This window comes from Drosophila suzukii, chromosome 3 (assembly GCF_043229965.1).
Source record: "Drosophila suzukii chromosome 3, CBGP_Dsuzu_IsoJpt1.0, whole genome shotgun sequence".
Taxonomy (NCBI): domain Eukaryota; kingdom Metazoa; phylum Arthropoda; class Insecta; order Diptera; family Drosophilidae; genus Drosophila; species Drosophila suzukii.
Window position 1 is genome coordinate 57,221,630 of NC_092082.1, and position 25,575 is coordinate 57,247,204.

The 25,575-nt window shown below is 41.6% G+C and overlaps 1 long non-coding RNA gene across 1 annotated transcript in view; it reads right to left on the reverse strand.

The window, feature by feature from the left end:
- LOC139353030 (uncharacterized) overlaps positions 1 to 25,575 on the reverse strand; it is a 224,817-nt gene that overhangs the window by 69,871 nt on the left and 129,371 nt on the right. The window contains exons 4-5 of the long non-coding RNA XR_011604133.1: positions 4,734 to 4,889; positions 4,537 to 4,684 (exon numbers count right to left, since the gene is read on the reverse strand). This is a non-coding gene — a long non-coding RNA (uncharacterized lncRNA). The remainder of the gene's footprint in view (positions 1 to 4,536; positions 4,685 to 4,733; positions 4,890 to 25,575) is intronic.

Below are 25,575 nucleotides of genomic sequence, written 5' to 3' on the forward strand. Positions count from 1 at the left end.
AAAGCGCTTTAACGCTTATTATATTGCGGGGAATGTTTTTTGTCACCGCAAAGTCTATTAGGTCTGGAACTTTCCTGGGGTCTGTTGGCCAGTATGTGGGGCTGCCAGGGGAAACAGAGTCTAATTTGTTGTTCGGTTTTATGATTGCATTGTATAATTGCCTTCCTTTGGGAGTCACAAGGCGTGATCCCCAGTGCGTGTGTTTGGCATTATAGTCCCCTGCAGCTATAAAGCGGTCTTCAAGCAAGTTCATGAATTGTCCTTCCGAAATTGTAAAGCGAGGCGGGCAGTAGACAGCGGCTATGGTGAGGTTTCCGTTGCCTGACTTCACTTTGATAGACGTGGCTTGCAAGTAATTAATTGAAAACCTTTGGTGAAAGTGGTCCATGAATTGTCCTTCCGAAATTGTGAAGCGAGGCGGGCAGTAGACAGCGCCTATGGTGAGGTTTCCGTTGTCTGACTGCACTTTGATAGACGTGGCTTGCAAGTAATTAATTGAAAACCTTTGGTGAAAGTGGTGCTTGATGCGTTCCCTGATTAGTATGCCGGTTCCGCCGTGGGCTTACCATCTGGATGGTCTGTGCGGTAGAAAGTGTAGCCTCTTATTTGGAAGTTGTATTTGTTTGTCAGGTGCGTCTCTACCAGTAGCATAATGTCGATATGATTTTCATTTAGGAACTGTGTTACTTCAAAGTTGTGCCGTGAAACGCCATTGGCGTTCCACATTGTTATTCGTAGATTTGCCATCTGATTATTTGGACTGCTTAGCTGCAAGTAGCTGTAACACCATGTTCTGGTTTTGAACCAGTGTTTGCATGGTCGTTTTCATGAATGACATGAGTTCCATCATACTTTGTTGCATGGTGACCATCATAGTTTCCAGAGTGCTTTGCGACTGTTCTTGGATCTGCTGAGCGTTTCCTAGATTAGACTGGAGTGGGTTTTCCGTCCCCGATCGAAGGCATCGGCGTATGAGAATCCCTTCTGGGTATTTAGTTGGCCAAAGGAGGATCTTGCAGCCGTTCCGAAAAATACTTCCGGCGTCGTACACGAGTAAGTGTACGCATTTTGGGTATTCTGATGACGCGTTGCTATCACTTTTCGCATGCGGTCCTTCATCTCCTAGAAGACCGGAGATGACACTGGGTGAGACACTGGGTGAAAGTAAATTGAGTTTCACTAAACACACAATTATTGCTTATTGTTTTTTTATCGAAAAAAGAGAAAGCATCAAAACCGTGGGCGGTTTGTGGGCGTTAGAGTAGATGTGACAACTTTTTCTTAGGTCTACCGATAGGTTTTGACGAAACCAATATATTTCAGTGAAAAAGCGGCGGTTTGTGAGAATAAGAGTGAGCGTGGCATATTAGCGTAAGAAACTTGTCCTGCGTACGATGATACGCAATCTAAATACGAAATCGTAACTCTTTAGCTGTTATTGTTTTCGAGACCACAGCGTTCACACGGACAGTAAGACAGATAGTCAAACGGACAGACGGACATGGCTAGATCGACTCGTCTAGTGATGCTGATCATGAATATATATTCATTATGGGTTCGAAAACGTCTCCTTCACTACGTTGCAAGCATCTGACTTAAATCATTATGCCTTCTAAAAGGGAACGAAGAAAGGCTTTTTCGATTACCTTTTTTGGCTGTAAACTACTGTCATTTTCCCATTCTCTTTTAGATCGTTCTTATGGCAGCCGTATGATATGCTTGTCTGATATTTTAAAATTTAATTCAAAATTCCAAATATTAAAAGAATGATATTGCTAAGAGTATAATTTATTATGTCACAAAACACCGAAGCTATAATTCTTTTCTCTTTGCTTTAAATTATTTTTGGCTCTTAGGACCCTGGTCGGTAAACGGCAATTTTCGGCCGAGCGTATTTATAACCAGTCAGAAGAGGATTTTCTTCGACTTGACCATGGAGGTCTGATCACCCATTCAGCACCCGCATCTCGGCTTACGTATCGGCAGCGGAACAATTAAGCAACGTAGACCTAGTCAGCGCACCTGCACGTCAGGAACTTTATGTGTAGTCTGGAATATATCCCGCTACCTCAACACCACTAGAGCATGAGGCCTAAGTAACAGGAGACATCGGCCGTACGGCGTTGCCAGATGCGATTCGGTTGCTGTATGCTCAGCGGCGGTAAATTTGCGTAGTTTTTAGTTTTCATTTTTCTATTCGCTGTATTTGAGTAGTTTTTGCATAAATGTACTTGTACGAAATTTCTAACGATAGTTTTAAATAAGTCCATTAGGTAAAAAGCTTCTTATGTAAACAGGAAGTGCATCGAAGTTACATCATACATTACATATATCATGTTCTAATCTACCCTCAAGGAAACAACGATATTATATGAATATGTTTGTTATGTTATGTTAATTATTGTCGATGCGAGTCCCGCGATAGCTAAAACCTCTGGCGTACCGCTTTGAATTTGCAATGATTTGATATATATATATGTATGTATTTGATTAGGGATATAAATCTTGGAGTATAGACAATAAGTAAACAGCACCAGCCTGTGCTTAGATAATCTAAAACGACGGTTGAAGGGTGCATTAGAGGGTACCGCGCTTAAACTTATGAAATAAATGAAAACTATAAAATCTTTGTATAACGCCACAAAATGATCGTGTAATTTCTTTTTTTTTTAATGGATCGTCATCGGAACTTCATAACGTTTGAGGGGTATTAAACTTTAATCTGATGTCAGATAAGGGGTAATCTAATAGATGTCAAGGTTACCGTGGAAGGGTGGGTAAAGAATAGGGGGGCAAACAACGTCCAAGTCACCCTAACCCTTGATCGATTGGAGATCTGTTTCTCTTGCCATAACTAAGCAGTGGGTACAGCCGATTACAACATTTTAGGTACATCTTAATAGTTTCATATAGTGCACTTATTCTTCTTGTTTTATGTTGTGGTATAGCTCTAGTAGAAAGAACCCACGCCAGTCCGACGAGCATAGCGCAGAGCATCGCTAGAAGTGCACGACCTCTACGACCAACATACCAAGTGGAGACTTGAGAACCGGTAGGAATCGAGTTGAACGCTACACATTCTGTGTGAAATTATCTTAATTTTTTATGGAATTAGTTTAAAAAAATCGGGAATTGTGCGCCGCGTGATTAAACATGTAGTGCAACTAATCAAATATAGTTCGCGAAAAAAAGCCCTCGGGGTAGACATGCGTTAGCGAGTTTGTGTAGCCCACGAAAGAAGCCGAAGCTTGTTGCTAGCCACGCAGCATTGTGTTTTTTTTGTGTTTGTAAAAAATTTGGTGAACAAGTTGGCTTAAATAAAGAATAAGGGCGTAAGTGGTAACACAAAATTAAAAACAAGGAAGAATGCTTTAGTCGAGTGCCTCGACTATCAGATACCCGTTACTCAGCTTAATGGAGCAAAAGGCAGAAAGCAGCGATACGAGATTGTAAAAAGCCTATCTCAATATATGCTTATTTGTGCTGCAAGCAGATTTAAGCATTATGGGCGACTGTGGGCTTTAAAGTAGGCGATGCATGTTTGCGTAAAAAACTTGCACTGCATACGAAAATAAGATCTCCAAATCTAAGATCTCAACGCTCTAGGTCTTATAGTTTCCGAGATCACTGCGCTCACACGGACAGACGGACAGACAGACATGGCTAAATCGACTACACTAGTGATGCTGATCAAGACTACATATACTTTATGGGGTCGGAGATCCTTCCTTTTACCTGTTTCATACTTTTCCCCAAATACAATGATTTATGGCTACATACTGATTTGCTCTACACTTAATTTTTATACCCGTTACTCGTAGAGTAAAAGGGTATACTAGATTCGTCGGAAAGTATGTAACAGGCAGAAGGAAGCGTTTCCGACCCCACAAAGTATATATATTCTTGATCAGGATCACTAGCCGAGTCGATCTAGCCATGTCCGTCTGTCCGTCTGTCCGGATGAACGCTGAGATCTCGGAAACTATGGGAGCTAGGCTATTGAGATTTGGCGTGCAGATTCCTGAGCTTCTTACGCAGCGCAAGTTTGTTTCAGCACAGTGCCACGCCCACTCTAACGCCCACAAACCGCCCAAAACTGTGGCTCCTACAGTTTTGATGCTAGAATAAAAATTTTAACTGAAATGTATTGTTCTCATCAATACCTATCGATTGACCCAAAAAAAAGTTTGCCACGCCCACTTTAACGCCCACAAACCGCGAAAACCTGTGACGCCCACAATTTTCATGCTAGATAAAAAATTTTAACTGAAATGTATTGGTCTCGTCGATACCTATCGATTGGTCCAAAAAAAATTTGCCACGCCCACTCTAACGCCCATAACGCTTAAATCTGTAGACCGCCGGTAGGTGGCGCATTTTAATCTCGCTTTGCTGCTTGCATATCTCCATTTAGCTGAGTAACGGGTATCTGATAGTCGAGGTACTCGACTATAGCGTTCTTCCTTGTTTAAACTGCAGTTTTATTAAAATTGGAATATATTTAAACCTAAATCATAAATTAATCAAATTACTTACCACAAATTTGGGAAATCCAAAGAGTAATACGAAAAAGTTTATAAAGTCGCATAGGAATAATAAGGTATAAACATCAGTAGACAACCGTGCCTTGTGTCTCAAAGTTAAAAAAAATTTATAGAATCCGGATAATAGTCCACCTTTACGCCTACAAAAATAATAAGAAGTTTTACGTTATAAACCAAACGAGTACATACGCTAAACGCTGCATTGCTCTGCGATAATATTCCGATTCAATGTTTTGATACACATATTTGTTTTCTAAGCCTGGGCGGAGCATATCATCTATCTCTCTTGTAAATTTTCCTGAACTGGTACGAGATCCTGTACTTGGTTTGGCACCTGCCTCCTCCCTTAAAAAAAGTATTATTATTATTGGTATATTATTTTTTTTTTCAAATAGAAACACGGTTTTAATAGGTATTTTATATTCAGTCTTACACTCTAAAATGTCTAATGATAAACCTTTTTATAAATACGGCTTGACTATCAGATACCCGTTACTCAATGATAATAAAAACTAAATCCTGTGCAGACATTTACAAAACCGTTGCATGCATGCAACTTCCAAACTTTATTGGTAGATAAACAATAGGAAAAAACTCAGGTAAATTTGTTTGTAAAATGAAAAGTCTTTATATAATCTTCAATTCCACATCCTTTCCTCTCCCGATTAAATACCCTTATGCCAACGTTTTTTTCAATCCTCGAAACATTGCAAATAGTCCCGTTCCGGTACATCAGCGCCTTGTTCAATTTGTTTTCTTCTCAATTGATTCGAAACGCGTTCCCCGGGTGGTCTCTGGAGTTTTGAGAATAGCCAGATCTCGCACGGAGCCAAATAAGGCGAATACGGCTGTTGCGGAACGACATTCGTCGAGTCTTTGGCGGTGCAACATGGCGAACACATAGCGATGTCAGTTTCAGTTAATCCCTAGAATCGATTTTCCCATTTTTTACAAGATCTCAGCGTCGATAAGGAGGAACAGATAGACGAAATACATATACTTAATGGGGTCGAAAACGCTTCTTTCTATTAAACTACCCTTTTAGTTTACGGTTTCTACTTGAAGGCTTACCGTGACAAACGGGTTGTAACACGGCGGACCATCCCCTTCCGCCTATTCGTGGGACCAAATGTGGGTCATACTTATCCACAAACAACAAAAAGAGACTCTAAGAGAACCACCGGAACGGGGACCAAACGTCCCCTTACTACCCAGACGGATAAGCGACCGAGAGAGGTTCTACGACTAACGGAGACCGGCGGACGAAAGGGTAGTGCCCTGCGCCACAGGAGAGGATTTTTCAAACTATTCGGCGGCTCCCATAGGTCCCATAGTGATGGCCACAATCTCTAACGACAAATGGCACAGCACGCTTAATGAGATACAGGACCGCTTCTATGCTCTCCGAAAAACCTGCGGTTCCGGAGAGGATCTCAAAATAATCTCAAGAATCTACATGCCGAATCCTAACTTTCTAGCTTTTATAGTTTCCGTGATCTCAGTCCTTATACGGACAGACAGGTCGACGGACAAACGTTTCTTTCTACCTGTTTCATACTTTCCGACGAATCTAGTATACAATTTAAAATACACTCTATTGTTCACCTTAAACAATTTCAGAAGATATTTCAGTGCTACTATTCAAATATTCAAATATATTTTCAATTCCAATTGTGTGTAAAATATAACTCAGCCACAGTAAAAAATTCACGATCATAAAATTTTTCCTTAAGATTTGCACTCTTTACTATACCCGTTACTCGTAGAGTAAAACGGTATACTAGATTCGTCGGAAAGTATGTAACAGGCAGAATGAAGCGTTTCCGACCCCACAAAGTATATATATTCTTGATCAGGATCACTAGCCGAGTCGATCTAGCCATGTCCGTCTGTCCGTATGAACGCTGAGATCTCGGAAACTATACAAGCTACAATACTGGAATTAGGCATGCAGGTTCCTGAGATACCTGCGCAGCGCAAGTTTGTTTCAGTAGAGTGCCACGCCCACTCTAACGCCCACAAACCGCCCAAAACTGTGGCTCCTGCAGTAACTGTGGCTCCTGCAGTAAATGTATTGGTCTCGTCAATACCTATCGACTGATCCAAAAAAAAAATTTGCCACGCCCACTCTAACGCCCATAACGCTTAAATCTGTCTACCGCCGGCAGGTGGCGCATTTTAATCTCGCTTTGCTGCTTGAATATCTCCATTTCCCTTTGGTTCCTTTAGCTAATTAACGGGTATCTGATAGTCGAGGTACTCGACTATAGCGTTCTTCCTTGTTATACCCGTTACTCGTAGAGTAAAAGGGTATACTAGATTCGTCGGAAAGTATGTAACAGGCAGAAGTAAGCGTTTCCGACCACATAAAGTATAAATATTCTTGATCAGGATCACTAGCCGAGTCGATCTAGCCATGTCCGTCTGTCCGTCAGTCCGTCTGTCTGTCTGACCGTCTGTCCGTCTGTCTGTCCGTCCGGATGAACGCTGAGATCTCGGAAAATATAAGTGCTAGGCTATTAAGATTCGGCGTGCAGATTCCTGAGCTTCTTACGCATCGCAAGTTTGTTTCAGCAAAGTGCCACGTCCACTCTAACGCCCACAAACCCCCCAAAGCTGTGGCTCCTACAGTTTTAATACTAGAATAAAAATTTTAACTGAAATGTATTGTTCTCATCAATACCTATCGATTGATTTAAAAAAAACTTGCCACGCCCACTTTTACGCCCACAAACCGCCCAAACCTGTGACGCCCACAATTTTCATGCTAGATAAAAAATTTTAACTGAAATATATTGGTCTCGTCATACCTATCGATTGATGAAAAAAAAGTTTTCCACGCCCACTCTAACGCCCATAACGCTTAAATCTCTCCACCGTCAACACATCGACATATTGAGATCACGGGTAGGTGGCGCATTTCAATCTCGCTTTGCTGCTTGCATATCCCTATTTCCCTTTGGACACATGCGTGAGGTGCCGCCAGAGGAAATCGCTACTGGGAATCAGTTCTTTCTTCCCCAACACCCAGTACTCGGTCGAAATCTGCGAGTGGTCTTTGATGAATCCTTTCGGGACGCTAATGGTAAGGCCTTAAATGACACTCTTTTCACAGGGCCCAGTATCCAACGCGATCTATTTGCTGTGTGCCTACGCTTTCGAATGTACAAGTTCGCATTCTCAGCGGACATCGTTAAAATGTTCCGCCAAATATGGGTAAGCGAAAAGCACAGAAACTATCAGAAGATCGTTTGGAGAGAGGATCCATCCGATCCGATCAAGCATTTCCAATTCTGCACCGTAATCTACGGAACGTCATGTGCACCCTTCCTGGCGGTACGAGTCCTGGAACAACTCCCCGTGGATCATCAAGAGGAATACCCGAAAAATTCAAAAATCTTACTAGAGGATTTTTATGTCTATGATGTTCTTACTGGGTCAAACAATGAGGATGAACTACGTCGAAGCCGAGACGAGTTGATTCAGCTGATGTCGTGCGCAAGTCTTGAACTCGGGAAATGGGTATAAAAGACATCAAACATACAAACGGATGATACCGCCGCACAATCGTCGCCAGTTAAGATTCTCGGACTATACTGGCATCCTGGAAAAAACATTCTAACATACAACATAGGTCTAGCGGCAAATCCTAACTGCACAAAGAGACAAGTCTTGTCCGACGTCTCCAGGATATTTGATCCTCTCGGACTCTAAGCACCAATTGTATAACAGTTTAAGATTGTTTTCCAAAAACTCTGGCTCTTAAACTTGGATTGGGATGACCTGCTACCAACTAAACTAGCGGACAACTGGCTGAAGTGGAGAGCAGATCTAGGCACTCTACAAAAATTTCAATTACCACGCTTCGTTGCCAACGACGCAGACAATATCGAGCTCCACGGATTTTCGGATGCCTCAACGAAGGCGTATGCTGCTGTGGTGTACAGCAGAGTTACAAATGACGACGGATCCATCTCCGTGTCCCTTGTGGCTGCGAAGACAAGGGTGGCACCATTGAAACAACAATCTTTGCCACGCCTGGAGCTTTGCGCAGCACTTCTTCTAAGCCAACTCACTCGTTCGATCTCTTCTGGATTACGCCACAAGAACATAACTGTGTTTGCCTGGTCCGACTCCTCAATAGTGCTCTCCTGGTTATCCTATGCACCAGCCCAACTAAAGACTTTTGTTGGAAACAGAACCTCGGAAATCCTTGACACTATTCCTAGGAAGGCCTGGCGGCACGTAGACTCCAAATCTAACCCAGCTGACTGTGCTTCCAGGGGTCTGATGGCTGCTGATCTCATCGACTTCCATTTGTGGTGGAATGGACCTTTTTGGCTTCGGGACAAATACCAATACCTGATAAAGTTGAGCGATTCACGTTTTGGTTTATCTCTTTCAGACAAACGCATTCAAAGAGAAGTCAAGTCAAACTGTTTGGCTACAGTAACTGTTGCAACTCAGGTTCATCCACTCGATGAGCTGATCGCACTAGTTTCTTCTTGGCTCAAGCTCGTTCACATTGTCGCCTATGTGAAGCGATTCATTCAACGCACACAAAACCCGTCCTGCGATAGGGCCTCAAGAGCCTTTACATTTGAAGAGATTAAGGCAGCAAGGATCATTTGTATAAAACACGCGCAATCAATTGCTCCTTGCCAAGAAACCCCTAAGGAACCGATCGCAGCTGGTCAAACTTGCACCAATGATAGACGAAAATGATTTGCTGAGTGTAGGCGGACGACTGCACCAATCGCAGTTGTCACGAGAGGCAAAACACCCAGTTTTGCTACCAAAAACGCACCGAATCTCGAATCTGATTATGAAACACGAGCACCGAGTAAATCTTCACCCTGGCGTTTCTTCCCTGCTTGTAATCATTCGACAAAGATTCTGAATATTTGGAGCACGTAATCTCATTCGCAGAATGACTGTTTATCCTGCTTTCGTCAACGCTACCACACCGCCCAACAACAAATGGCTGATTTACCCAGCGTGCGTGTCACTCAAGCCCTTCCATTTGTCAATACCGGTTGCGACTATGCAGGTCCAATCTCTCTGAAGGATGCCAAGGTTCGAAAGCCACGTATCAGCAAGGGCTACATATGCCTGTTTGTCTGCATGGTCACATCGGCCATACACCTGGAACTTGTCACAGACCTGACAACAGAAACCTTCTTGTCTGCCTTGCGGCGCTTTATATCCCTACGTGGCAAGTGTAGCAAGATCTACAGCGACAACGGAACAAACTTTATTGGAGCTAAGCGATCCCTCAACGAGATGCAAGAATTGCTTGCTGTAGTATGCACTTATATCGAATATCTATTGTACCAAGAGTACTTGAAACAAACACACTGTAACACTTTGTTGCAGTGTTTATATAAACAAAAGGCTCGGTCAAAAACCTAAGTGGCCGAAAGATGAGTCGATCGGCGCGCTCAAAGAAAGTGCAAGTGTCAGCATTCTGTTGCACACGCCGGCCGCTCAGCCAAACTCAAGTACATACACATACCCTCGCGCTCCAGCTAAAAAGAGCATAATTAAATACACTTTACATACATAAGATATACATAGCCGTCTCTCTGCCGCCCAACTGTAAGCAGCGCAGCTACGAGAATTAGGCTTACTTAGATCCTAAGGCAAATTGTAAAATCAGAAACAACTTGACGTTGGAAGCGGCATTAACGCTGCTCCTAAATACAAAAACCAAGTACAAATAAAGAATATTAAAACTACCAAAAGATGCGTTCTCACTAAATGGATAAGGAATATTAAAACTACCAACACAAGGAGTTTCTCACAACATGGCGACCGTGACTTTGGTCCAAAAGGAACTGGACCTGGATCTGAACTTCGAAAAATAAGAAGACAGCAACTAAGGCGACAGCAGCACACAACAGCAACAAAGGCAACAACAGCAACAAAGGCAACAACAGCAACAAAGGCAACAACAGCAACAACAATGGCAACAACAGTAACAACAGCAAAAACGGCAACAACAACAGCTTACAAGAACAAGAGAAGAAACGCAGTGAGTAGAGTGTGATGTGTGCCAAAAGAAGTGGCGTGGTCAAAAGATTGAGAGCCAGAAAGGCTCATCTACTGAAGCTGCTCAACAGCGGCAAAGCAATACAGTGGAACGACTTGGTAAAAATACATGCCGAAGTTCAATACCTAAAAAATTTGCTATCAGAACGTAAGAATCAGACCACAGCCACATCCACCTACCCTGTAATCCCAAATATTGCCAAAAATAAAAACACATTGCCTCCTCCAGAAAAAGTTGCCATCCCAAAGCTAAAGAAGACGTACCCAGATGACTGCGAGGGACCACTGTGCTCCCCGTTCTGCGAGTACACCTGTGTAGCCAGCACCGGTGCCCCACCATGAAATACACCAGTGCAGCCAGCACCGGTACCAAGGAAGTGTGAAGTGAATGGAATAAAATACAAATAAATAAATACAAATAAATTAATTAAAAATGGCTACTCTAAAAGCAATTGCAAACACATATGATAGGGACATTTATTTTAAAGAAAGAATTCTGCAATTAGTTGCACCAACTTCAGTAAGCATTTACCAGTTAGAAAACTTATATATTGAAACATTTAATTTAGATGCCTCTCCACTAATTCATTGCACAAGCACCCAAAAGGCAATTGTCCTATCAACCATCCCAGGGGTACAGGTTAAATCAGTAGTAGACGAACACCCAATACTAGGTAGAACAATAGTAATGATGGTCTTCAAGAAATAATTCATCTCCACAATATAATGGAATGGAATGAATTATATAAGCAGCTAAATAAGATAAAAGTTGACGTTGACAAATCATATAAGTCACTTACTCAAAACAGGCCAATTCAAAAAAATTCCATTAAAAAACATGTGGAAATTCTAGTAAAATGCTTTAATGAAGCACGAATACTAATATATGGCCAGAGGGAAAAATTAAATCAAGATCATTGGTCCCAAGTATCAAAATTTTTGATCAGACTACGATCTAATTTAATATCAATTAAACAAAAGTTTAAGTTGGACATATCGGTACCAACTATACTTAACACTTCCCTAGCAGTTGAAACTGGTGATGAATCGGAATCAACAAAACAAACTGACAGTGACCAAATAGAATCAGAAGACCTTACAGAAACAAATCCTAAAATAGAAGAGCAAGATTTAAATAATCTTACTATTCCAGCTGTTTAAATGTCAGATCTGGATAATTCTACAGATTCTGATGATAATTCCATAATAGAAAATAAAATAAGAAACAATATCACAATGGCACAATCTAATATTGATTTCATTAACACAGCATACCAGTTTTCGATGGTAAATCTGAAAACTTAACAAGTTTTATGGATGCATTAGAAATAATAGAATCAATAAAAGGCGAACACGAACAATTAGCAGTTTCAATTATAAAAACAAAGCTAAAAGGTGTCGCCAGAGATCTAATCGGAGATGAAACAACAATAGCTGAAGTCATTTCCAGATTAAACAAGGAAGAACGCTATAGTCGAGTACCTCGACTATCACATACCCGTTACTCAGCTAAATAGAGATATGCAAGTAGCAAAGCGAGATTTAAATGCGGCACCTACCGGCGGTATACAGATTTAAGCGTTATGGGCGTTAGAGTGGGCGTGGCATATTCGCGTAACAAACTTGTGCTGCGTATAAGGCTACGGAATATAAATCTGAAGTCCCAATTCTCTATCTTTGATAGTTTCCGAGATATCCACGTTCATATTTACGATTTTTTGAAGTTTGTGGGCGGTTTATGGGCGTTAGGGTGGGCGTGGCAAACTGTTTTTTTGGGTCAATCGATAGGTGTTGATGAGAACATTACATTTCAGTTAAAATTTTTATTCTAGCATCAAAACTGTAGGAGCCACAGTTTTGGGCGGATTGTGGGCGTTAGAGTGGGCGTGGCACTGTACTGAAACAAACTTGCGCTGCGTAAGAAGCTCAGGAATCTGCACGCCAAATCTCAATAGCCTAGCTCCCATAGTTTCCGAGATCTCAGCGTTCATCCGGACAGACAGACGGACATGGCTAGATCGACTCGGCTAGTGATCCTGATCAAGAATATATATACTTTATGGGGTCGGAAACGCTTTCTTCTGCCTGTTACATACTTTCCGACGAATCTAGTATACCCTTTTACTCAACGAGTAACGGGTATAAAAACAACGTCAAAGGCGAAACTGTAGATGTGTTGTCAGCAAAACTGATGAGCCTACAACAACGCAATAAAACTGCCAACCAGTACACACAAGAGGTTGAGCAGATGACGAAATCCTTAGAAGGTGCATTTATAACAGATGGCTTATCCCTAGAGTTAGCTAGACGTTATTCCACTCGGCATGCAGTGAAAGCAATGACTAAAAATTGCACAATAGATAAGGTAAAAACTATCATGCAAGCCGGTACTTTCAATACAATGAATGAAGCCATATCCAAATTTGTAAACAGTTGCACAGAAGCAACCGGACAGCCAAACACTGTCCTATATTACAAAAATTACCCGCAGCGCGGTGGAAATCGCGGACGAGGTAATAATCGAGGTAATTATAACAATACCAGATATTATCAGAATAACGGATATAATCAAAACAATGGTTATAACAGAAATAACCAAAATAACAATTATTACAGAAACAACAACCGTGGTGGAAACACCAGCGGCGGAAACAGCCGTGGGGGAAACAACAACAACCACAATAACAATGTTAGAGTGGCACAAACAAATAAACTCCCATCCACCTTTAGATACACGACAGTAAACAACATCAAAATTCACACTTTAAATCTCAGTCAAAATACATTTGTCACTTTCATGAACGTAGCAACAGGAAAAGAATTAGTTATCTTACTGGACACAGGTGCGGAAATATCCTTATTGAAGGAAAATTCTGATAATTTTCAAAACATTCAAGATAATCACATCATAAACATACAGGGTATAAGTCAGGAAGCTACAAAATCAAAAGGCTTAACTTCTATTGAAATTCAAACTTCTAAGTACATAATTCAACATGATTTCCATATCGTAAATATGCAATTCGCTATTCCATGTGATGGAATACTAGGAATCGATTTTATCAAAAGATACAACTGCCAATTAGACTTCAATCCGTCTGAGGACTGGCTTATAATAAGACCAAATAACCTAAAATATCCAATTTATGTTCCAATAGCATACAGTTCTGGCAACAGCTCCCTAATTCTGCCAGCAAGATCTCAAGTCGTCCGAAAAATCGAAATAAATTCAGAGGAAGACAGTGTATTAATTCCGAATCAAGAAATTCAGCATGGTATCTATATCGCAAATACCATAGCAACAGTCCAAAATGCATATATAAGATTACTAAATACTACAAACACAGATCAAGTAGTCTATATCAAAAACATTCATCATGAACCACTTTCAAACTACGAAATAGTAAAAACGGACTTAGAAGACAGACAAAAAATTGTATTATCCCAACTTGCAAAAAACTTCCCGCCGCAATTCAATGAACAACTTACAGCATTATGCACCCAGTATAGTGATGTGTTCGGACTAGAAACCGAATCGATCACTACCAATAATTTTTATAAACAAAAGTTGAGATTAATTGATGATGAACCCGTATATATAAAATATTATAGAAATCCTCATAGTCAACAAGACGAAATTCAAAAACAAGTCCAAAATCTCATCAGTGATGAAATAGTGGAACCCTCTGTATCACCTTATAATAGCCCACTTTTGTTAGTACCAAAAAAGTCACTTCCAAATTCGGAAAATAAAAAATGGCGATTAGTTTTTGACTATCGTCAAATTAATAAAAAACTCTTGTCTGATAAATTTTCACTCCCTAGAATCGATGATATTTTAGATCAACTAGGTAGAGCAAAATATTTCTCATGCCTTGACTTAATGTCAGGTTTTCATCAAATTGAACTGGAAAAAAGTTCACGGGATATAACATCTTTTTCAACAAACAATGGTTCGTACCGCTTCACGCGATTACCATTCGGTTTAAAAATAGCGCCAAACTCTTTTCAGAGAATGATGACTATAGCTTTCTCTGGATTAGAACCTTTGCAAGCATTTCCTTATATGGATGACTTAATAGTCATAGGTTGTTCCGAAAAACACATGGTCAAGAACTTAACTGATGTTTTCGAGAAATGTAGGAAACACAACTTGAAGTTACATCCTGAAAAATGTTCATTTTTCATGCATGAAGTCACTTTCTTAGGACATAAATGCACAGATAAAGGAATCTTGCCTGACGACAAAAAATACGACGTCATTCAAAATTATCCAGTCCCACATGATGCGGACAGCGCTAGAAGATTTATTGCATTTTGCAATTATTACCGACGTTTTATAAAGAATTTTGCTGAATACTCCCGTCACATAACAAGATTATGTAAGAAAGATGTAAAATTCGAATGGACAACACAATGTCAAAACGCCCTCGAACATCTTAAATCAGCATTAATAAATCGCACTCTGTTGCAATACCCAGAGTTTAGCAAAGAATTTTGCATAATCACAGATGCTAGCAAATACGCTTGTGGAGCAGTCCTAACTCAAAACAAAAATGGACTACAGCTTCCAGTGGCATACGCATCAAGATCCTTTACGAAAGGTGAAAGAATGAAAGAATTAGCATCCATTCATTGGGCAATAACACACTTCAGACCATATATTTATGGTAGACACTTCACTGTCAAAACAGACCATAGAGCACTGACATACTTATTTTCAATGGTAAATCCCAGTTCCAAACTAACACGAATGAGACTTGAATTGGAGGAATATAATTTTACGGTGGAGTATCTAAAGAGTAAAGACAACTATGTAGCCGATGCGCTCTCCAGAAAAGCAATCACAGACCTAACAATTATACAAACAAGTAATAAAATTCTGAAAGTCACTACCAGAAACCAAAGTAGACAGAAATCCTGCGTAGGAAAAGATCAAATAGAATTGCATAAGCAATCTATAGAAAAAGCTTCAAAGCCCAACGTATATGAAGTCATTAACAATGATAAAGTACGTAAAGTAGTGACCTTGCATGTAAATAATAAAATGTGTTTATTTAAGCACGGAAAGAAAATTACAGCAAGTTATGATGTAAGCGATTTGTATACTAATGGAACCATTGACTTAGGTCAATTCTTTCAAAGGCTTGAAAAGCAGGCCGGTATTCACAAAGTCAGCCAACTCAAAGTGGCACCATGGGAAAATATCTTTGAACATGTTTCAATTGATAATTTTAAAATGATGGGCAATAATATATTGAAATCATTGAGAGTAGCGCTACTCAACCCGGTGACCGTAATCAAAAATAATAAAGAAAAAGAAGCTATCTTGTCTACATTCCACGATGATCCAATACAAGGTGGTCATACAGGCATTACAAAAACCTTGGCCAAGGTCCAGAGACACTATTACTGGAAAAATATGTCCAAAGACAAAAAAGAGTACATAAAGAAATGTCCTAAATGCCAAAAGTCGAAAACGACTAAACATACTAAGACCCCACTAACTTTAACCGAAACTCCACGAAGAGCTTTTGATATAGTTATTGTAGATACTATTGGTCCACTTCCAAAATCTAATAATGGAAACGAATACGCAGTAACACTCATCTGCGATTTAACTAAATACCTAGTAGCTATACCTATACCAAATAAAAGTGCAAATACAGTAGCAAAAGCTATATTTGAAGATTTTATTCTAAAGTACTGTCCAATGAAGACGTTCATTACGGACATGGGAACAGAATATAAAAACTGCATTATTGAAGATGTATGTAAATACTTACATATTAAAAACATAACTTCAACTGCACACCACCACCAGACTGTAGGTACCGTGGAGCGAAGCCACAGAACACTAAATGAGTTCATTCGTTCATACATTCATTCGTTCTCAGTTCACAAAACAGATTGGGATGTATGGCTACGATACTTCGTCTATTGTTTTAATACAACCCCATCTATGGCACACGACTATTGTCCATATGAGCTAGTTTTCGGTAAAACTTCAAATCTACCAAAACACTTTAATAGCATAGATAAAATAAAACCCCTTTATAATATAGAAGATTGTGCTAAGGAATCCAAATTTAGATTAGAACAGGCAATTAAGAGAGCTAGACTAATGCTACAATCTCATAAGTTAAAACAGAAAATTAATTACGACAAAACTAACATAGTTTAGATTTCGATTTAAAAATAGGAGATCAGGTTTTATTGAAAAATGAAACAGGACATAAGTTAGATTCGAAATATACAGGTCCTTATAGGGTAGAACAAATAGGAGATAGAGATAACATAACTATAATAAACAACAAAAATAAAAAACAAATAGTTCATAAGGATAGATTAAAAACGTTTATTTCATAATTGCAATACTTTTACACTCCATGCTTTAGAAATACTTCTTCTTTTAATACGTATATTATTCACAATTCCATTCTCTTTGTATCAAAAAAAAAAAAAAAAAAAAATATAAAAAAAGATTAAAAAAAAATAAATAATTATTCCTTTAAGTAAAATATACTAACAAAATAATTTCATAATATTACGTTATTTTTCAAAAGAGGGAGATGTAGTATGCACTTATATCGAATATCTACTGTACCAAGAGTACTTGAAACAAACACACTGTAACACTTTGTTGCAGTGTTTATATAAACAAAAGGCTCGGTCAGAAACCTAAGTGGCCGAAACATGAGTCGATCGGCGCGCTCAAAGAAAGTGCAAGCGTCAGCATTCTGTTGCACACGCCGGCCGCTCAGCCAAACTCAAGTACATACACATACCCTCGCGCTCCAGCTAAAGAGAGCATAATTAAATACACTTTATATACATAAGATATACTGTGAGGAGTTGAATAACTCCCCACAAATAGAAGCAGCAGCAGATGGCCGGACGCTTACCAGTTACGCGGTGAATTCGCGTAGTAACGGCGCGGCGAGGAGAGTTTGGAGACTAGGATGGAGAACGAGAGAGTTTGGAGACCAAGGATGGAGAGCGATAGAGTTTGGAGACCAAGGATGGAGATCGAGAGAGTTTGGAGACCAAGGACGGAGAGCGAGAGAGTTTGGAGACCAAGCATGGAGAACGAGAGAGAATGGAGACTTCGCGGGCAAACAGGATAACGGAACTTTTGACTCTCCCGTGAACTTTGGGCCGGGAGAGGAAGTGCCACATCTCGGCAGTGGAGCGGCACACAGGCGTGCCACAAGCATCAGGGGAAACAGCGGGACTGCAGCAGTGGGCGGAGCATCTATAGGAAGCGGTACGTGAAGGACAAGTGGGTCATCTAGGAGGCACGGACTTTGGACCCAGAGTGGAGAGATCCAGCGGGCCGTGCGCGAAAGGGAAATAACGGTTCCCGGAGGCCCTATATAAGGCCGCAGAGCGCTGGCAGCTGGATCAGTCGGTCACGAGGAGTCAAACCTTCAAGATCAGTTAAAGTACCAAATAAACAGTCAAGCAAATAATCTACGAGGGAGCTACAACCAAGCGAGTCGTCGGAAGCAGCGCCGTGGGAAGCATACAAGGAGCAAGATCGCCACGTCGAGACGTTCGGGATTAGGACATCAGGAATCTCCGAATTGAGACACAGGTAGCTGAGTTCTGGAAGGCATCACGCGGCTAAGTCAAGGCGTTAGTTTTCTAACTTTGTCACGACCACACCCTGGCGAGTCGCCCGACGGGTCTGTCAGAGACAAGCAAAAGAGTCCTACGACGAAGAACCGTCAGCTTGGGGAGGAAAGTTGTCTGCGACCCAGTGTACCTTGCCCGACCAAGCAGGACCTGGCGTGACAGACGAACGGTAGATCGATTTGTGCTTTCAAGAGGCGGCCGCCTGGAGAGCCCTGCGATTACCGGCGAAGTTCCCGAACAGCGATAGCCTACTGAGCAAGAACCTAGCGGGACCGTCCGGGACAAAGCAAGGGACAGGTATTGCCTCGAAAGGCGTCGGCCTGGAGAGCAAGGCTTGTTCACCCTAGTCTGAGAACGGTGACGCTTCCCTAAGCCCACAAGGCCGAACTCTCTGCGGGTCTAAGGCGCAACAAGCGACCCCGAGGCAGCGCGTCGGCAAGCAAGCAGAGGCGGCCACTACGAGCGTCCCGAGACCCAGGATCCAGAGGAAGACGAGTCAACGCGTCGAGGAGCCAGAAAGAGGAGCGCCAGCAGCAGGCGGAACCAAAGCCAGGGGATACCGAAGCCAGCCCAGCCACACACCCGCTGTACTAATACCACGAGAATAAATCCCACTGTTACCATTTGAACCCCTTTGTTTTCTCACTGATCTACGGGCAATCACGTCATATAAATTTGGTGGGACGAACACACAATCTTCTGAGCTAGCCGCACGAATCTCGTAGCGAGCAGACACGCAAAATCAGTTCGTTACAGTATCCACAGTTCCTGAAGAACCATTTTCGCCATGATGATTATCGGTGACAAAAGGCCAAGGGGGTCAAAGAGTGATGATGCGATGGATAAGACGGATCTCTTTGTAGCTTGCAGGGTTGGTGGTTTTGAAGCAAAGGTGAACAGAAAGCTCTTCTAACATTGTCCTCACAGATGTTGAGTCTCTTCGTGGGCTTGCAATCAGTAAACTCAGGGTGGTTTGAGTGCCACTTGGTCAGCGAAAGTTTCCCTTTTGAAGAACTTCTTGTTTGATGAGTTGCAAGGTGTGTATGTTGTCTGCTCCGCAAAGCAGGTCGTCCACGTAAAACCATGATTTGATAACCGATGCGACGGTCGGGAATCCCTTCTTGTACTTGTTAGCCAAATAGTGTAAACTGCGCACTGCTAGATACGGTGCGGCGGCGGTTCCGTATGTGGTGGTATTCAGCTGAATCGTCTGCAGCTCTGCATCTGGGGAATCTCGCCAAAATATGTATTTATATGTGATCGACTTGCCTGTTCCTGGGACCCACAAGCAGTAGGTCATTAAGCAACAGTTGCGAAGTTGTTGTGCACAAGGCATCGAAAACTACTCGCAATTTGGTAGACGTGCTTGATAGCTGTGGTGGAGTATACAGTCATGCGACTCGTGAAGGGCTGGATTGGTCACCAATGATCGCCTGAGCGCCTTATATTCCTGCATAAATGGGACATATTGGGATCTCAACTTAGGGAATTTCAGCATGCGGCGTTCCATTGAATAGAATCGTTGACGAGCCACTTCAGCGTTTCAAGACGAGAGGAATCATCCTTAAAGGGAAGGTTGACTACAATGCGACCATGGGAATCCAGAACTGTAGTGCTTGTTTAGAGCGCCTCACAGAGATGTCAATCTCAGAGTCTGGCTGATACGAGATGTGGCCGATGACACAGAACAGTGAGAAGTGACAATCTGTGATACGCGATTAGATGGTTGTAACGAGTCTCCAACGCTGCGGATTCCCATGTTGAATTTTTCATGACGAAGACGAAGTTTTTGGGCGAACTCCTCGTTGATGAGATTCACCTGAGAACATGCATCAAGCAATGCTCTGCCAGGCCTGCATGTTCCTGATGCGTCTTTGTCCAGAAGCACGGCCGTGGCTTGGATAACTTGTTCCGGTTGAGCGTGCAGATGAGAGAATGTTATCGGATCACTTGGCTGTACTGGACAGTCTGCTTGGCTGTCAGGACGCGCTTCTATGGCCGGAATGTCCTTGTCATGATGCAACATAGTGGATGAGCTTAATTGCAGCCGCGGCAACGACTCCTTGATGAGCACTGAGCGATTCGATGACCACTGCCGAGACAATTAAGGCGTAATTTAAGTTTTTAGCTGTTTCAAACCGATCAGGTGTTGACATCGATTTGAATGTTGGGCATCCAAACAGATTGTGGCCAGCTGACGAGCTTAGCGCATTATGCCCATACGATAGATTTTGAGATGGCTTGCTTGGATGGACTGGTCCCTTTAAGCTGTACAGCAAATAGTTGAACTTTTCTAGATTGGACATGCTTACCTCACGAGCGATAGTTTCTGTAAACGAGTTGATGAGATTTTTGTACTCTGCAAGCTAACCGTCGAACGTTGGCAAGGTAAGATGGGGCAACTTTGACGTCGACACAGCAGTCGAACTGGATTGGGCCAACGAAAACGGTGAGTGTGGTAGTCTTGTGCTGTTGAGTTCCTTCCCTAGCTGATCCTTGATGGCGACTTTGGTCTCGACATAGCTGTCCTCAAATTCTCCGCGACCACTGTCTTTGTGATCCAACGTCTCAATCTCAGATTGGACTGCCATTGCTTCGGCGCCGGAAAGTCCGGTGTCTTCGCCAGTGCTTGTTGTTACAAGGGTTTTATTGCGAGCTATATTCCTTTTAATGTTGGTCCGTTGGCGTTTACATTGCTCAATAGTTGACATCGTATATATTACTTAAAGCAATGATAAACGGCGATCAATTTGCGAAGTGCGGCGAGCAGCGATCCTGGTGCGAAATGTGTGCGAGTGCGATCAATGTAGAAGCCAACTGAAGTTTCAGCAGCGACGAGAGCGAGAGCGAGCTGAAGATTGAACAGCGGCGACGAAAGGCGAGCAGCAAAACTGAAGTTTCGGCAGCAACGAGCGCGAGCTGAAAATTGGCAACAGCGGCAACGAAAGGCGCGCAGCAAAATTGAACTGCGAGCAGCAAAAGAATGGGCTAACTGTAATTCAGTAGCGCCGATGAGTCGGATGCTCTTGTGAAGAGCTTTGCGATGCGACGAGAGTAGAGCTGACTGCGTTCACAGCCTCAGCGTGTCGACGAAACGAAGAAATTAGAGAATGAGCGTCTACAGTGGCCGTAAATTTTCACGACGATAAATTAGGAATTGTTCAATTGTTTATAACTCTAAAATTTGCAGACACTGCCCCGCGCTTGGGCGCCATTTAAATCAGAGTACCGGGGTGCAGAAAATTGTAAGTATAATCTGATCAAGCAACACAAACTCAAGGCCAAGACAACTTTTCTCTTTCAAAAATGATATGCTACTGCCTTTATTTCCGAACGCTCGTTAAGCCGAGCAGAGCGGAGATTTATTAGAGGGCTTACAGCTGTACATATGTAGACATTAGGGTTACAGTATTTTGTTAATAATCTGATCCAACAGAATCCTTGCCGCTTACTGAATGTAGACGTCCCATGCGAATTAAGTTCCCACGGCAATGCCATCTGTGTCACAAAAGAGAGCATTCAGCAGCAGTAAAAGGATATGGAGGACTTTAGTCAGGAAAGATCCGACATGGTCAATGATTTGTTAGATGCTTACAATATAATTCGGCCAAGGGCTGACCGACATCACGTATTAATTCCCTTTCAATGGGGGAAGAATGTTCGTCCCCAAGGTTGCTCAACATGACCAGCACCCAACAAATCAAGCAGTAGCCATGTTGGGAGCAGTACAAGGCGCCCAGTTGCACCCACTGCATATGAGAATTGCTGATCAGCATATTATATATTCTTGGACGTTGATGCACTATGGTCAGTACGAACAAGTGGCCCTTACGACACCAAGCAATGCTTGTTACGCGCGGATCCCTAAACCGATTTGGGCAAGTAAACGAAATCGCGGACATGGAAAAAGACGACATAAAAATAGACAGTTTAAAATACATGCTCACATAGAATGGCTAGTAACATAGAAGTTTACAAATTATTGGAAGATAGAAAATACATAAGTTTATCATAATTAGTTGCATTAGTGCTATCAAACAGTAAGACGTGACACAGTGCATTATAGTCGTCACAAAGAACCCGAAAAGGATCATGAAGGGCATAATTGGATCTACAAATTGGCAGGGACAACGGACGAAAACGACGAACTGTTCTACAGGGTACATTCCAGTTGAGGGAACTAAGAAGGAAGGGAGAGTCAACATCACCATTAATTAATTTATGCAAAAACATAACTCCATTACACTTTCTACGATGGTTCAGGGTTGGTAAGTCCAGCAGGCGCAACCTCGCATGATAAGAGGGCAATCGACTTCCTGTGTCCCAGCTTAAACCTCTCAAAGCAAATAAAAGGAATTGTTTTTGAACGGACTCTAACATATTTTGGTAACAGCTAATTTGAGGTGACCATATACACGAGCAATATTCCATTGAGGGACGAACAAGAGAAACATACAAAAGCTTTGTTGTGTATGGATCATCAAACTCCCTTGACCAGCGCTTCATAAACGCCAGGAGACTTCTGGCTTTGTTAGTTATAGTAGATATATGGTCTTTAAAACTAAGTTTATGATCAAAAAGAACGCCAAGATCCTGAACAGAAAAAATACGTTCAAGGGCGTTATTACCGATACAATAAGAATACAGAGATGGACTACTACGATAAAAGGTCATAAAGTTACATTTAGAATAGTTCAAATTCAACATGTTAATCATGCACCACGTATACAAACAATCAAGATCTAATTGAAGGTCATTATATGAATTAGGTAAACACATGGACAAACATAGCTTGACATCATCTGCATACATTAAAACAGTTGACGATTTTATAACATAAGGTAGATCATTAATCATTAAGCCAAAAAGTAAAGGTCCCAGGTGGCTACCCTGTGGCACTCCAGAAGTAACATTAATTATTTTGGAAATTTTATTATTAAAACAGACCATTTGAGTTCTATTAGAAAGGTAGGAAAGTATCCACTCTAGTAGGTTGGGTGGAAAACCTAAAAGGGACAATTTATAAATAAGAATCCTAGGGTTCACTGAATCAAAAGCTTTAGAGAAATCGGTATAAACCACATCAGTTTGATGATGTGTCAGAAAACCTCTAGTGATTAAAGACGTAAATTCAAGTAGGTTTGTAGAAGTAGAGCAACATCTAGTGAAGCCATGCTGACAAGGTGAAATAATAGACCTGCAATGATGCTGCAACTGACAGGTAGTAATTTTTTCAAAAAGTTTAGGAATAGAACTGAGTTTAGCAATACCGCGATAGTTTAAGATATCAGACTTGTTCCCTTTTTTAAACAATGGGATAATAAAGGATTCCATCCATATGGATGGAAATCTACATTGACTTAGGGACAGATTAAATATCAATGTTAAGGGAAGAGCAAGATAAGATGAACACTTCCTAAGTATACAACTTGGTATTCTATCAGGACCCGGTAAAAATGAGAGCTTGAGAGTATTAAGACTCTGAAGAACATCATATACATCAATCACTGGTTTGAAGATAGAGTTCAAATGAGGTAGCGGGTATGGATAATCTTTGATAATGACATTATTGCATTTCGTATAAGTGGATTGAAAAAAGTCTGCGAATAAGTTGCAAATATCATTATCATCAGATGCTACCTTATTATTGAGAACGAGAGAGGGCGGGAAGCAGCTAGATTTTCGTTTAGAATTGACGAAAGAAAAGAAAAGCTTAGGATTGCTTTTGAAATCCCGCTTACAACGAGTCAGGTAATTTTTGTAACAATCAGTATTGTACTGGACAAATTCCACCTTAGCTGAGCTATATTTGGTGAAGTCTGTCTGTAAGCCGGATATTTTGAAACGTTTAAATAGTCTTGTTTTTTTATTCTTCAGATAAGATAGTTGACGGGTAAGCCATGGAGAGCTGTAAGAATTCTTCATGGAGGAAAGAGGGACATGTTCTTCAAATAGACGGTAAAGGATCTCATAAAAGTGCCTAACTGCATCATCAACAGGAAGGTCAACTAGAAAGGACCAGCTTACTGTCGATAAAGATTCCACTAGTCTGCCGTAATCAGTCCTCTTAAAACACAAACTAGGCTGTACATTTATTGCAGTCCTAGGATTATTAAAAAATCCATTAATACAGAGCTGAAGGGTAGGATGATAACAATCTTCAGGTAAAGATAGTGGCGAAATACGACTGACTTCAGCATCGCTACTATCAAAAACAAAGATTAAGTCAAGAAGACGACCAATATGATTGGGAATCCTGTTAACTTGCTGCAAAGATAGTTCAACAAGACCATCAATAAAATCATTTTGCATCCTAGGAATCATTGCCAATGAGTCCTTACTCTCCAACCAAGAGATATTGGGAAGATTAAAGTCACCAAGCACAATAAGTTGGTCAGTTTCAATACCATTGAATTTGATTGGGAAGGGAGAGGTTTGTGACAATATGATGCATAACGTCATTTACTGTTATTGCTGCATTCAACCTAGACACAAAAATAGATTTCCTAGGTACCATGACAGTGAGTGGTACCGGAGAAGAGAGAGCAGGGCTATGCGTGTTTTTCCTAGGGATCATGCTAGTAAGTGGGACAGGAGGAGGTGCGAGGGTATAGGAAGTACAAGGTGCGGCAGAGCCCCGGAAGTGGCAACAGCCGGTGAACGGTTAGTAGGCCTTAATGACTCAGGCGAAACTACAGTCCCTGAATCTGGCAGCGATTGCCCCGTGGGGTCATTCGTTGATGACTCGATCCCATTGGGATCATCCTCGTCGCACGACACATAGCCTGCAGTGGGGCATACTAAGAAAGTGCTTATAGTGCCCAGAATATTGCTGCCGTTAGCGCATCAATTGAAGAAGACCCAAATGGAACGTGAAGTTGCAGTAGTATTGGTTGATTTGTGCGTGTAAACCGTTGAAAATTGGGTTCAGGGTCTAGACTTCTGCTAGCGTGCCCGTGCTGGAAAATGGAGAATGAGAGTTTGGAGAACGGAATGTATGACAAAGATAGTTGGGAGGTAGAGAGAGTGGAGACATTGAGGCAGAGCGAGGGTGCCGTGTGCAAAGGGATGTAACGGAACGCACCGGACTGTGGACTCTACCGTGAAATTTTGACCTGGAAAAGAAGTGCCTAATCTCAACAGCGGGACGGCGTGCCACATGCCACAGAAGAATCGGGCGGACGGCGCCAAGACGTAGGAGTCCAGTTGGAAGCCGTGGGCAGAGGACGAAGGAGTCAAACAAGATACTCGGACTTTGTAGAGTACCAGCGGGTCAATCAATCCATTAAGATCCGTTAGTTGTCAAAGTCAAAGATCCAGTCAACCAGAAGCCATTAAACAA